General features: G+C 45.5%; 1 pseudogene; it reads right to left on the minus strand.

Moving 5' to 3' along the window:
* Positions 1-1,412: 1,412 nt before the first annotated feature.
* On the minus strand, positions 1,413-2,436 carry LOC144252531 (la-related protein 1B pseudogene; annotated as a pseudogene).
* Positions 2,437-13,640: the final 11,204 nt, after the last annotated feature.

The raw sequence follows: 13,640 nt of genomic DNA on the forward strand, positions 1-13,640 counted from the left end.
TGTGGAAAAAAAAGGTACACTCATACACTACTGGTGGGAATGCAAATTGGTACAGCCAATATTAAAAGCAGTATGGAGATTTCTTGGAAAACTGGAAATGGAACCACCATTTGAACTAGCAATTTCTCTCCTCAATCTATAACCAAAAGACTTAAATACAGCATCTTACAGGAATACAGCCACATCAATGTTTATAGCAGCATAATTCACAATAGCTAAGTTGTGGAATTAATCTAGATTCCCTTCAATAGATGAATGGATAAAAAAGTGACATATATACACAATGGAATATTACTCAGAAATAAAAGAGAATAAAATAATGGCATTTCCAGGTAAGTGGATGGAGTTAGAGAAGATAATGCTAAGTGAAATTAGCCCATCATAAAAAACAAAATCCCAAATGTTTTCTTTGATATAAGGAAGCTGATTCATAGTGGGATAGGAAGGGGGAGCATTGGAGGAATAGACAAATTCTAGATAGGGCAAAGAGGTGGGATGGAAAAGGAGGAGGCATGGGGTAATTAATGATGGTTTAATGTGAGGAATATTATTATCCAAAGTACATATATGCAGACAGAAATTGGTGTGAATATACTATGTATACAACCAGAGATATGAAAAAGGAGCTCTATACATGTAATAAGAATTGTAATGCATTCTGCTGTTATATAAAAATAAAAAACAAAATAAATTAAAAAACAAACAATGTCACATTTATTCAACTTCTTAAAATAAGTTGCTTGCTGCATTAGAAGTACATGGCTGACAAAGTTATATGAGATAAAAATTTGTTAAAGTGTCCATTATTAATGCTTTTCTGATGGGCAGGACTTATACTGATGTATCAAAAATACATTTTGAATAAAAATGAAAAAAATACCCTTGTTTATTTCTTCAATTTCTTACCCCTTAAATGTTCAATTAATAAAACTTACAGTCCATGTGAAACTTCTTAACACATGAGTTATGCAATGTTCACCATGGCAAAGGGAAGACCAAGAGCCAAAGGCCTGTCAAGCTGAGAAAATCTACACAGTCCTCTTTCTCTGCTTTATTCACCTGGACACAAGTACATATGCCTAGAAACAAAAGACAGAACCTTGAAGTATTTCCACAGTGATAACAATTAGCTTCCCCCTAAAGTAAAAGTAGACATGCCATCTCAGTCCAGCCACACAGGAAAGGGCAGGAAGCTCCTGGAATGTCAGCAGTGGTCCCCAGCTCTGTCTTGGGTCATGGCTCAGGTGGTCATCTCCACTATCATGCAGCCGAGGGGTCAATAGTGGACACTCTCACACAGAAGGCAGTCTGGTGGCTTCTATCTCTACAGCATGCTTTGTTCCAGTATTTACAATGCATTTCAGTGAGCCACTTGCTCTACTGCACATCCTCATCAGATGACATTCAGGGCATCAGTAGATCATCACCCTGAGTCTCTGTGAGCAAAAGGCTTGTCCTTGCACAAACTTTGGACAATTCATCAGCTGAGAGAAGTTTGTCTGTGGCACACTGTTGGGAGAATGGCCCAGGATTGGCCATTTTTCTGGTTCTATCTTTCTCCTCATTTTCTCATTTGCAACTTCTATTTCTGTGCTGTCTGTCCTTCAGGGCCTCTAAAATGAGGTTAAAGTTTGTTCTGAGAGCCAATCAGGGAAATAGGCAAGAAACCTTTCTCATCCATCTTTCTCTGACAAAAAAGTCATGTTCCAAGTTTACACTACTGAAGTAATATTCAATTCAATGCTTAATATACTCCTTAAGAAATGCTTCTTCCACAGGATACATCTGTACACCCATACTGTCATAATAGTAATACATCATACTGGCATTAATTTCTGTTTGAAATGGCTGATCTGTCCTTTCACCATGTTGTCATTAACCATATGTATAATCAAAGTTCACTCAAGAGTTTCTTCTGCCTCATCTTGTTCCCATTTTGGTCCTCTTCCTCAACTTCTGAAGGAACTTCAGATATTACCCCACTCACTCCTCACACTGTGTACTTTATCCTGATCATTATCTTTTTTTTCTCTGTCTCGCCTCCAACTTCCTGTGTCATTTCTCCTGTTATTATGGGAAGACTTGTTTGCTTCAGGTTGACACCTAGAGCTGTTCTGGGATCCAGATCTCTCCTGACTCTCTGGTCTTACATCATCTAAATGCAGCAATACCCACTTGTGTTTATTGGCTCTCTTTCCTTGAGTGCTTGACTGGGCCTCATCGTCACTGACATTTTCAATGGGACCATCTAATTTTGTTTCCCAATTTTCTTAATCTCACTGTTACTCGTCTTTTCAATCTTCTTTTCTTTTTCTTTTGTAATTTTTGGCTTCTTATTTCTTTGGCTGATGACACTTTGAGATTGCAAAAAGGTTTTTTCAATGCTAACTCTCCTGGTGTTGGCCAGTTTGCCATATCGCTGAAATCACTGGCCTTATTTGAATTCGTTGAGTTTTCCTGCTTTTATAACTTTGCCTGCTGGGTCTCCAGCGCAGGCTTCGGCTGCCAGGTGGAGGCAGGGGACTAGTGCTTGGGAGGCTTTTTGGTCCAGCCCTTCTCCTTGGGCAGCAGCAGCTTCGCCCCAGGGCCAGCCAAGGCCGGCGGCTCCCTGTCAACAGGACCCCTGGCCCATGCTATGGGCAGCAATAGCGGCTACATGGGCATGGCCACCAGTGGCACACTGTGGCCCAGCACCTGCGCAGGCTCTCCAAGCGTTCCCGCGCTTGTGGCGGCCCTCGCTGCCTCCTTTTCCTCCCTTTCTGGCCAGGGCAATTGCTCCACCAGCAGGCTCACCAAGGCCATCAGAAACTCCCTCTCCACGCGGCCTCTCGGGAGGGAGGACACTGGGGGGATAGCAGACATCCTTCACCCACAATGCATCACACTCAAGGTGTCAGGGCACAGACCGGAGACCCTGCACCAGACGAGCTGCCTCACCCTGTGACCCAGGTACAAACGTCCTTTCCTCTGTTTCCCCCAAATTGAAAGGGTATCAGCTGCTCTGATGTGCCTATTAGAACCTCCCGAGGAGCTAAGCATCCCAGATGCTGTGCAGAAGGTCACTCCATTTGACCTCATTGTGCCCTGGACATGAGTCACTTTGCAGAGGGTCCGCGGATTGGCGTGTCCCCGCGGGTTGCTAGGGGCTCCGAGACCCTGCAGGGAGGGGCCAGCTGCCAGGTGGTGCTCCGGGGTGCGGAGCAGGAATCCTGGTAGGGTGGTGGGTAGGGAGGACCCCCAGTGCTAAGTCGGGGAACTGCACGTGGGCGAGCCCAGCAGCCCAGAGGCCCCCCTCCTGCAAGGACCCAGGTGTGCAGCCCGGCTGCCCACTTCCTCGTGCACCGCCTCCTGGACAGGTTTCAGGCCTCTCTCCAAAGCCTCAGCAGAGTGCCCGGATGGCTTGATGTTCCCACTGGTCCAAACAGCCCCAGTACCGAGATTCCAGGGGGGTAACCAGGAAAATCATTTTCCCTAATAGGGCCTTTTCCAAATCAGTACTCCTTAAACCAGCTGGAGGTGTGTCGACCACGTTCCCCCAGAGCAATCGCACCTGCCCAGTTTGGCACGCACTGGGTAGAAGGTGATGATCCTAAGAGCTGCTTGGCTTGGTGCTCACCGCAGGCTTTCCCAGCAGAATCCCCAGGAAGACCATGAGAGAGGTCCCCACAGCACAGAGGAGCAGACCAGGGAAGGAAGCCCAGCAACCAGGGGGTCAGGCAGCCTGCCCCAGAGCTCCTGGAACCCAGGGCTCGGCTTGCTGTGCTTCTGGGAATTCCCAGTCACCGTTCCTTATTCTTCTTCCTCACAAGGAACTGGGGTGAGGGCCTCCAGGGCACAGGATTCCCTTGAGAGATGGTACCAAAACCCAAGTCAACTGAAGGGTTTATGCTGGTTATGGGGGGAGGGCTGTGCCTTCTGGGGACAGGTTCCTTTTTCTGCTTGACATTAACCAGGGGTGATTGGACTGCCTGGTGGCAGTAGCTAGTGAGGACGTCTGAGCTTCCTCTTGAAAACAGAGGACCCACAGCAGAGGTCATGCTCTGTGGAATGTGGGCTCCCTTGCCACCCCGGCTCCCAAGGAAGTGTCCACAGAGCAGCTTCATGGGCCGGTGTGGTGCCCTGGCCTCCAGAGCTCCTGTAAAGCACCCCAGACCCAAAGGGGACAGGCAGAGGCCAGGGAGGTTGGAGGGCACACCCACAGCCCTTCTCAGTTCCCTTTGCCAAGGGCCTTGGTTTCTGGGTTGGGGCCTCCCCTTCTCGCCTCAGCAGCCTGAAAATCTCCATTAACCTGCCCACATGGTGTCCAGACACCATGGAGTCTCTCAGACTGAGAAGTAGGAAGTCCTGAGTGCATTGGCCACAGAAGGGATCTGGACAGTGAGTCACCTAGCATGAACGGAGCCCACATTCCACAGAGCAGTTGTACAGGGCAGTGGCCCAGCAGAGTGCACCAGCCAGCCAGCCCCTCCTTCCAGAGTCCCCGGAAGACAGGTGGCAGTTCTTCAGCCACCAGGTTGCCCCTCACATCCCTGATCTTGTAACTCAAAGATACGTTTGTGGGCTGTGGCTGTGGCTCAGTGGTAGAGCACTTGCCTGGCACATGTGAGGCCCTGGGTTTAATCCTCAGCGCTGCACATAAATAAATAAATTAATGAAACATAAGATCCATTCACAACTAAAAAATATTAAAAAAAAAAAAAAAAACAGAAAGCCAAGTTTGTCCCCTTGACCACTTAAAATCACCCCTGCCCACGCCCAGCTCCAGCAACCTCTGGACTGTTCTGTGAGCATCTGTGCCGTGTCTTCCCATCTGCAGTTTCCTTTCTCATGGTGTCATCCAGGTTGCTGGTGTCAACCCCGATTGGGCCTGTGCCAAAATCTAGCCAATGAGGGTGGATGGTTCACTGTCCCTGCCATGGACTCACTCACCACCTCTCATGCCTATGGTAGCTGAGAGGGCCCTATCCTTCAGCCTCTCTCCAGGCAGCCATTGAACAACATGGCCGGGTCACCCAGGTAGGAGAGGGGTTGGAGTTCACTCCAGATGTGCCCCCTTCCTGTGGCTGTGAGCCATTGCAGTGCCACCCAGTCTTTGGAGGGTCCATTTTCCTCCTGTTCATGAGCAGATTGGCCCAGAAAGTGGGAGGAGTGTTCCCTGCTTGTCTTCAGCCCGGGAGCTGAGCTGGAGTTCGGGGTCCTTGTGCTCCCACGACAGGGAGGAGAACAGGGCCGGTGGGGAATGTGGGGGCTTTAGGATTTTCAGGGTGGATGTGGGACTCTCCTAATTGTCTGCAGCTATGGTTCAGTCCTAAACCAGCTAGCAACCCAAGCGATCTTGAAGCAGACTCATCCCCAGGGCCTCCAGGGGACATTTTTTTTTTCTGGACAGTTTTCCATTAGGAAGTGTTCCCTGAAGGCTTGCATCAAACTCCCAGGCCCATCTGGTTCCAGATCACACTGGGTGAAAGTTGGAACCCACAGAGGGAAGGTTTTGGGTTTTGCATCAAATCCCCAGCTAGGTCTGCCTGACATCTGAAGGCTGCAGTGTGTGGCTCTGCTGAGATCCTTACTGCCAACACCATTTAGCCCAAGCACAGGTTGTGCAGAAGGTGAGGGCAGTCAGGAGGGAGAATATCTGAGGCCAGCTGGTGCCCGATCGAGCAGCTAGCCTGAGATTTGCCTCTAGCTTCCTTGTAACGGAGTAGGCAAGTGTTGGGAAGGGATCATATGTGTATAATTGGAATTTTCATTATTTTCTCCATTAGTGGGTAATAGCTTGGAGCATTAGAAGAGGGATTTCTGCCCCAGATAGGAGTTTTCCTTCCATTTCCCAGGCAATTGATCTCTGCACAGGATAAGCTGCATGAATACCTGGAAATCTGAGTTGGGTGCAAAATCCAGTCTCACTTGGGTGCTCATTGCTCTTGGAGGGACTGAGTCAGTGCTGAGTCTGGGGTCCCCCTCAGAATGCAGGCATCCAAAGGCCACCTTTTGTTGAGGAAGCAGGATGTTGGGGGCCTCAGAAAGCAGAGAGCAGAGCCACAGCTCTTCTACCACCACCATCTATGGGGAGGTGCCATGATTTCTACTTCCATGAGAGTTATGTCCTCTTGGTAGATTCCAGCAAACCCGTGTCTGCTCTTGCTCCTTTCTCCATACATTTCCACCCAGCAGATCTGATATTTTTTAAAATTAAAATAAGACTGTTTCACTGTCACTCTGAAAATATGACCTCGAGGCCTTTAAGGCCCTCTGTGATCTGTCTGTGAATTCATCTCTTTCTCACTTTCTGTTCCTGTCTCTCTCTCTCTCTCTCTCAGTCTCCCTCAAGAATAGATTTTTACTATGCTTCCTCCATGGGCAAATCCCCATCAAGTTGATGAGTGAAATAACTGGCAGTGTTCAATAGTCCAAGTACAAGCTAGAAGGCTCTGGAATAGGAATCAAATCTGATTCCTAGAAAGCCCAGCTTCATCCAAATCATTGTCTAGCTCAATGTTTATTGTCCTCACATTCCACTGTGTTTTGAATTAATTTTTCATACTTCTGAAGAGAACTTTGGTATTTCTTTCATTCAGTAGGATATGGAGAAACTAAATTCTTTTCATTCTCTTTGTAGCTGGAGATATCTTTATTTCATCCTCACTTTTAAATGATAGTTTAGCTGGGTATGGAGTTTTAGAAAAACAATTATTTTTCTTTAATATTTTAATTGTTTATAGATTCTGATTTTTTTGTGATGGACAATCTTCTTTAGTCTGATAATATTTTTCTTTCTCTGTTATGTTCTACAATTTCACCTTTATGTGTCTAAATGTGAATTTAATTTTTTATTCTGTTCAGAAATTGTGGTATTTTTTCAAACTGGAGACTTATATCTTTTATTAGTACTGGAAAAAGTTCTTGTATCCTCAAAGACTAACATTTTCAGATTCTCATGTCTGTGAAAATGGGGTGCCCTTGACAACTGGTATTCTTTACAATGGATGTGAGTTGTGTTTACTACCTGTGCATGCTCAAGTTGATTGTGATTCCTGGTGATGAGACCAGGGCAAAAGACAGGTAGATAATTATCAAAGAAAAGGAAACAGGTAGATAGCACTCCCCATCACCTGGTTGTTAACAACCTCTGGGAGAGGGGAAGGACCATATTTTCCAACACAACTAATCACCCCTGGACAGCTGTCTTCCTGGGAGGAGGGGACATGAGAAGAAAGGAAATCTAAAATCTATAAAGGGTCCATATACCCCCATTCCCTTGGGCACCAGCTCTGGGAGGTGTGTCTGGAGGAGTGTCTCTGTCTTTCTGGTCTATCCTTTAAATAAAATGTTTTGTGCTTGCCTCCATGTTGTTTCTAGGGTGCTCAATCTTCAATACCAGGGTAACGAGACCTGATCCTGATTTTCCAGATATGTTTCAGTGGCATACTGTATGATGGCAGTTACTAAAATTACAGTCCATGGAACATTTGAAGACCATTTGAGGAAGGAATGTACATCCTGTTTCTTTCCCCAGATCTTCCATTGGTGTTCTATGTTAAGTTTGACACAATCAACACTTACATAGCAAATTCAGGCTTGGAAAACCCTTAGGGATATGGCAGGGCTGTTTGCTAACTGTACCATTCCTAGGTGTCTTGGCAGCCAACAGGGGCAACTGTTTATGGAAAGGATGGCTATTGTCTACCTTCAGTTGAAAAGTGATTCTGAAGGTCAAGAAGATTGAAGAAAATCTTATGAGTTGTTGAGCTTATATTTTCATTTTTACACATGCACAGGGTTTCATTAGACTGCCCAACTCTTTTAAAAGCACATTTTCTAACTGCAAAGTGAACATTCCAAGTCACAGGAAAATGTGGGATCTCCGTTTAATTGGAAGCATTGTATTTTTCCTCCGTCTCATAAGATAATGGTGCAACTTCCCATCCATCCAGTCTCAGGTTTGACAAATGGTAGCTGTAGTTTGAAATTTCCATCCTAGCTTTCTGCCTCTTAACCTTCACCCCACATTATCCATTTTTTTTACCTTTCTGAATTATCCTCACAGAGATCTCCTTAGGTATGCTACATGATCTGGTGTATGTGCCATGACTTTGTCTCCTACTCACTTATCTTATCTAGAGCTGTGTTGGCCTAAATAACAACTGGAAAGAGATTCTAAAGAGATTAATCGTGTTCAGGAATAGCAGCACTGCAACAAAAATGCAAGCCACAGCCACTGGGTTTATTTGAGGAGGTAGAGGCAGGTGCCATTGTTAAAGACAGAGTGGAGAGGGACACATAAAATGATCTGTTACCCCAGTCCTTGGCCCTGAGGACTAATGTTGAGGGCAGGCCAGCCTGAGGGTCAACAGGCAGTTGCTGGGCAGGTGTCCCTGCAGAAGTATTTTTGGCCTAAGACTGAGGCGGCCTTTGTGCAAGGCTGAGGTTCTGCTGAGTCTTTGGGACAGCTACCGTTGGCCGTCATGTGCGAGAACCCCTCCTTTGGAACTGTTTTAGTCATTAGGGGTTGACCTAAGTTAGACCTTTTCAGTTGCTATTCTACCTTTATCAGACTGCCAGCTTCAAATTCACTCATCAACACAGCATGTTCAGGATATTCTTCTTTGGTGTAACTTGCCTCAGCTTGATTGCTTGACCTGGGTCCTGTGTCCTTTGGTCCTGGCAGTATGGCTACCCCCTCTCAGCTCAGTAGTAAGTGCTCCTCTGCTGGTAGCAGGCCTTCCCTGGCCCCTGGGGCCCAGCCCCCAATTCCTTGTTCTGCATGTCAAAGTGGCCAGCTCACAAGGCCATGACGCAGACTTGCGGTTCTCCTGTTAATCTGCCTGAGACATATGTGCTCCACGGGAACGTCTTGACCTTTTCTGCTCTGGTGGACTTCCTGATAAGGGAAGTTTCGGTATCTAACAATGGCAGATGTCGCAACTGAATTTCTCCCCTCTCCCTCCCTTTTTTGAGTAACTTTCCACTTCTGCTGTTGGGGTATAAAAGGAGATGATGTTAGTAATAAAGTGGTGACTCCTGGGGTGACTCCTGGATGAAGAACCTTGGTGTCCTGTGTACTTCTTAACCTCGCCATCCCTCGCCGGACTTGGCTCCGTTAGCCAGACGCAGCACTCCTCCCCTCTCAGCTGGAGCTTGCCACCCTGCACACACTCCTGTCAACTCCCTGCAGTAGGTGTCTTTCCCATGTCCATGCCCAGTTGCAAAGGGCAGGCAGCAGGGCAAAGGGCAGCAGTTTCTCTTGGTAGGTATGAGGGAGAAGAGTCCAGGTAGGATTCAGGGATTCAATGCCTCTCCCACAGCTGCCTTCCCCTCCCTCAAGCCTGCAAGGACTTTCCTCTGTACTCTTCCCAGTCTTTCCTGTGAATGGCAGAATTACAGAAAGACCATGACTTCCAGAGAACATGAGCCCTATTCTTCCCCCACACAAGCAGGCCCAAGGGCCTCCACCTGACCACCTCCAATCACCTGCTCTTTCAACTCAAATTTCCTGGCTAAGGTCTGACAATACATGAGTCAGGTATGCCAGAAGTGTCCAAGTCCCATGTCAGCCTGTGGACAGGTTAGCTAGCTGACCTATGACCTCTTCTCTCTCTCTACCTTGTCATAAGGTTATGTTGATTTCCTCATCTCTCAATCCCCTGAGAAAACCTGCAAAGTGACCTCACAGCTTAATACCTGTAAGTTGATGATGTCTAAATGTAGTAAGATTACCTCCTTCCAGAGCTAGAGACAGACCTCCATGGCCAAGTTTCCATGGACACATCCAGGGATGACAATATCTGCCTCTAGACTGTCCTCCCTCGTCTTCCCTATAGTAAATGAAGCCACCATGACTCTGATTATGGCAGAATGTGAGTGACTCTCTTGAGATACACTACTGCTTCACAAGCAGCAGAGGCTGCCCAAGACTGCTTGGGACAAGGGATACAGTCATCAGCCTGTTTTAACCATTCTGGTGCCTACATATTTTACCCAGGGCAACTTAAATATATACAACAACAAAGACATTAAGAAAAGAGAAATGGGAATGATAAGGTATGGGAATTAAGATATGCAACTATCATAATTTTGGGGTAGTCTGATCAACTATGCAGAAAAAAGCAAAATTAATTGCTAGAGCTAATGAGAGAGTTGTGAGATTAAGGTACAAGATCAGCTAATGAAAACCAGAGGCTTTCCAGCCAACAGAGGAGAGCCAGGATTTTTAGCAGGACCATGATGCTGGCCAGGGCTGCTCCAACAGGGTGGGAGGAACTTTCACACAGAGGCCACTTTAACTAACACCCATGTGACTCTGTCGTGTTGATTTACTTTTTCTACCATTTATCAGGCACCTAGTGCTATGATGAAGCTGTTAGTCCCAGAATCTGGGTATGAAGCCAGGATCTGCACCTCTGAAGATGGTTAACTGCAGGCAACTGTCTTGGGACCCCAGTGCTCTTGACACAGCACAGTCCCATGGGGACCCAGAGGCTAAGCGAAAGCACACATGTCCTAGCACACAGGGCCCCATTCTTCTCTCGCCCTTTTCTTCCCCGATTACTGACAAGGACTGCATTGTCCTTTCCCAGGTTATCGCACTAAATCAAAGACAGTTAAACTTCCTTTTCCACAGACTTACACGTTATTTATTTTAAAATCCATTCTACCATTGTCTAAATACTGTGTTAGGGATCCTGTACTAAGTTTCTAGCTCATTTCCCATAATACCAGGCACACATCCAAGTAATGCTTTCCTCCTACAACCCTAACCCTTCCAATGCCCAACCTCCTGCTTCAGGCACTGAGGTAGGTTTTCCGCTGTGAAAAGAGCTGTGATGGTCCCAATTTCTTCAGCCCCAGGCTCCTCAACATGGCCTTCCCACACATCCACCATGCACCTGTTTAGTACTCACTTTATAACATGAACAACAAACACAAACATGGGGGGCTCTCCAAAAAACAGTGCTGCCAAGGAATTTCAATTTAGAGTGACTTCAATTTAAAAACTCATGGCATGTTTGTCCAGAACAAGATCTTGAAGTTTCCCATAATATCAAATACAGATATTTAAATGCCAACTTATGTTTCTGGAAGTTGGGTAAGCTGTAAGTTCAACACTTGAATGTTCTGTCCCTATCTTCAAAGTGCATAAAGTACAAAATTTATTCTTTAAAGCAATAGCTATAATTGTACAGGTAGAAGAAAAGTGAGTGTTCTTTTCCTGCTCTGCTCAATAAATGGGAACAGTCACCTCTTTGGCATCACTTAGACTTATCAAGTAGGCATTTCTAAACATCACCCACTTCCTGCTCCTCTCCCCTTCTCCTCCTCCTTCCCGAGCTGGTAAATGTCATAGTGACATTTCCTCATTTGTAATAACACATGGTTCCAAGACCACAATATGCCAATTGGCCTTCCCCATCCATCTCTCAAGTCTCCTTGAGTTATGGATCCCACACCCAATAGATCACAGTGACAGTTCATAGCTCCATCACTGACTTTCAAAATTATTGTGTGGAATCTGATGTGGATTGAATCAAAATACATGCATTAAAACAGTCTTAGGCTATAGTAGCCACCCAGAAAGATTAAGTGGTTGTCATGATGTCTAGATGAATCATGTTCTAAAGCTAGAGATCTCATTGAGGAAGAATCACTGAAACGTGTGGGCTAGGAAATACAGCTTTTTTAGTCTTTTCCTTCAACAAGTTATTGTTTTGATATTATTACTCTACTATTACAAACAGATTTTGGAGGACTCTATTGACCCAAGTTAAACTCGGAAAAGAGAAACTCACCATACATGAACATGATGAGATTTATTCTTCTCATTTTAGTAAGTTGATATCATTAAGCAATAAATATTTCTAAAGAGAAGTTTCTAAAAGCCTGTGAGTTCCTTCTTGTCTAGATTTGCTCTCAGGGCTCCAGAGTTCAAAGTTCTTCTGCATCAACATCCGTGTATATCTGATGAGCAGCCTCTATTGGCAAAGTTCTCTCTTTTGTCCCAGGAAGATATATATATATATATATATATATATATATATATATATATATATATATATATATATATATATATATATAAACTACAAACTTAGCTGCCAAGGTTTTAATGATGTCGCTGGGCAGATGAGCAGAAAGTGTATTTGGAAATAGGATGCTTGTGTTTGCAGACCTCTGGAGACACCTCGGACACAAACGCTTGGTCCACTGGGAGAGGTGGGGGATGCAGGTGCTTGTCCATGGTCAAAAAGCCAGTAGTTAGCCCAGCTGATGGGAAACCTAAGTTGCTTCTCCCTACTTCAATCTTCCTTTCCTCATAAATGCCACCTGACTGTTCATGGAAATAAAAGCCATCTTAACAAACTAGCACAAGGATCATTTTCACAAAATAAAAAATTCTACCAATTTATCATTCATATATGACACAATGCAGTGTATAGTACTCAAAAATCAATAGTACCCTACACTCAAAGAGTGGACAGAGGGCTAGAAGCCTCCACAAATGAGAGAGCTTTTTAAGAAATGCAGACTTTGGGGCTCCCCACTGGACAAACTCATGTGCCTCTGAACAAGAAAACCCAGATGATTTGTGTGAACAAAGACATCTGGTAAGCAGATGGGGGGTTGGCAGCAGGGAAGTGAGCCATCCAGAAGCTCCCCTTCCCCTGTGCCTGGGCACAGGGCAACTGCACACAGTCAGCCCCTTCTCCATTGAGATAGCTCCAAGGCTCCAGCACATGCCTGGAATCAAGGGCGGGGGGGGGCTCCCATGAGTTACATTTTTCCTATAAAATATGTTTATAGAGTAGAAACAATAAGAGATTAACAATAGACCATAATAAAGTCACGCTATGAGGGAAAGCAGCTGTCACTCTAGCAGGAGCACCGTGACAGCTGAAAGGGCCACAAAAGACTAGTGGGTGGGCAAAGAGTGCACCACACTCATTAAGGGATGACTCACCCTGGCGAGCAGGAGTGGAACTGCAGGAGACTACACCCTGCTACTAGACTGGAAGGCAAACTAAAACACAAGAATTATTTATTTTCTGGGGCTAGGGATATGGCTCAAGCAGTAGCGCGCTCAATTGGCATGCGTGCGGCCCGGGTTCGATCCTCAGCACCACATACAAACAAAGATGTTGTGTCTGCTGAAAACTAAAAAACAATAAATATTAAGAAATTATCTCTCTCTCTCTCTCTCTCTCTCTCTCTCTCTCTCTTCTCACTCTCTTCTCACTCTCTCTCTCAAAAACAAACAAACAAACAACAAAAAAAGAACCTCCACCAGAGTCCCTGTTAAATGTTACTACGTTTAAAAAAAAGAGAATTGTTTATTTCTGGAATTTTCCATTTTATATTTTTATTTCATGGTTGACTGTGATTCACTAGAATTGTGGAAGGTGAACCCACAGGTGAGGGTGGACCACTGTCCTCAGTGTGTAAAGAAAATGGAAAGCTTCCACTTTGGAGAGGCTGCAAGTGTTTTCCAGGTAAAGCCTGGTGGGTCTCAGGTGTAACACGGGGTCCTCCACCACCCAGCAGAAGCCTCACCCCTGCCATGAATCCTTTTCCATCACTTAAGACTGAACACACACACACTGAACTTAGCTCTAGCCCTCTGCACACACAACTGGCAGGCATTCCTAGAA

This window comes from Urocitellus parryii, unplaced genomic scaffold, assembly GCF_045843805.1.
Source record: "Urocitellus parryii isolate mUroPar1 unplaced genomic scaffold, mUroPar1.hap1 Scaffold_45, whole genome shotgun sequence".
Lineage (NCBI taxonomy): Eukaryota > Metazoa > Chordata > Mammalia > Rodentia > Sciuridae > Urocitellus > Urocitellus parryii.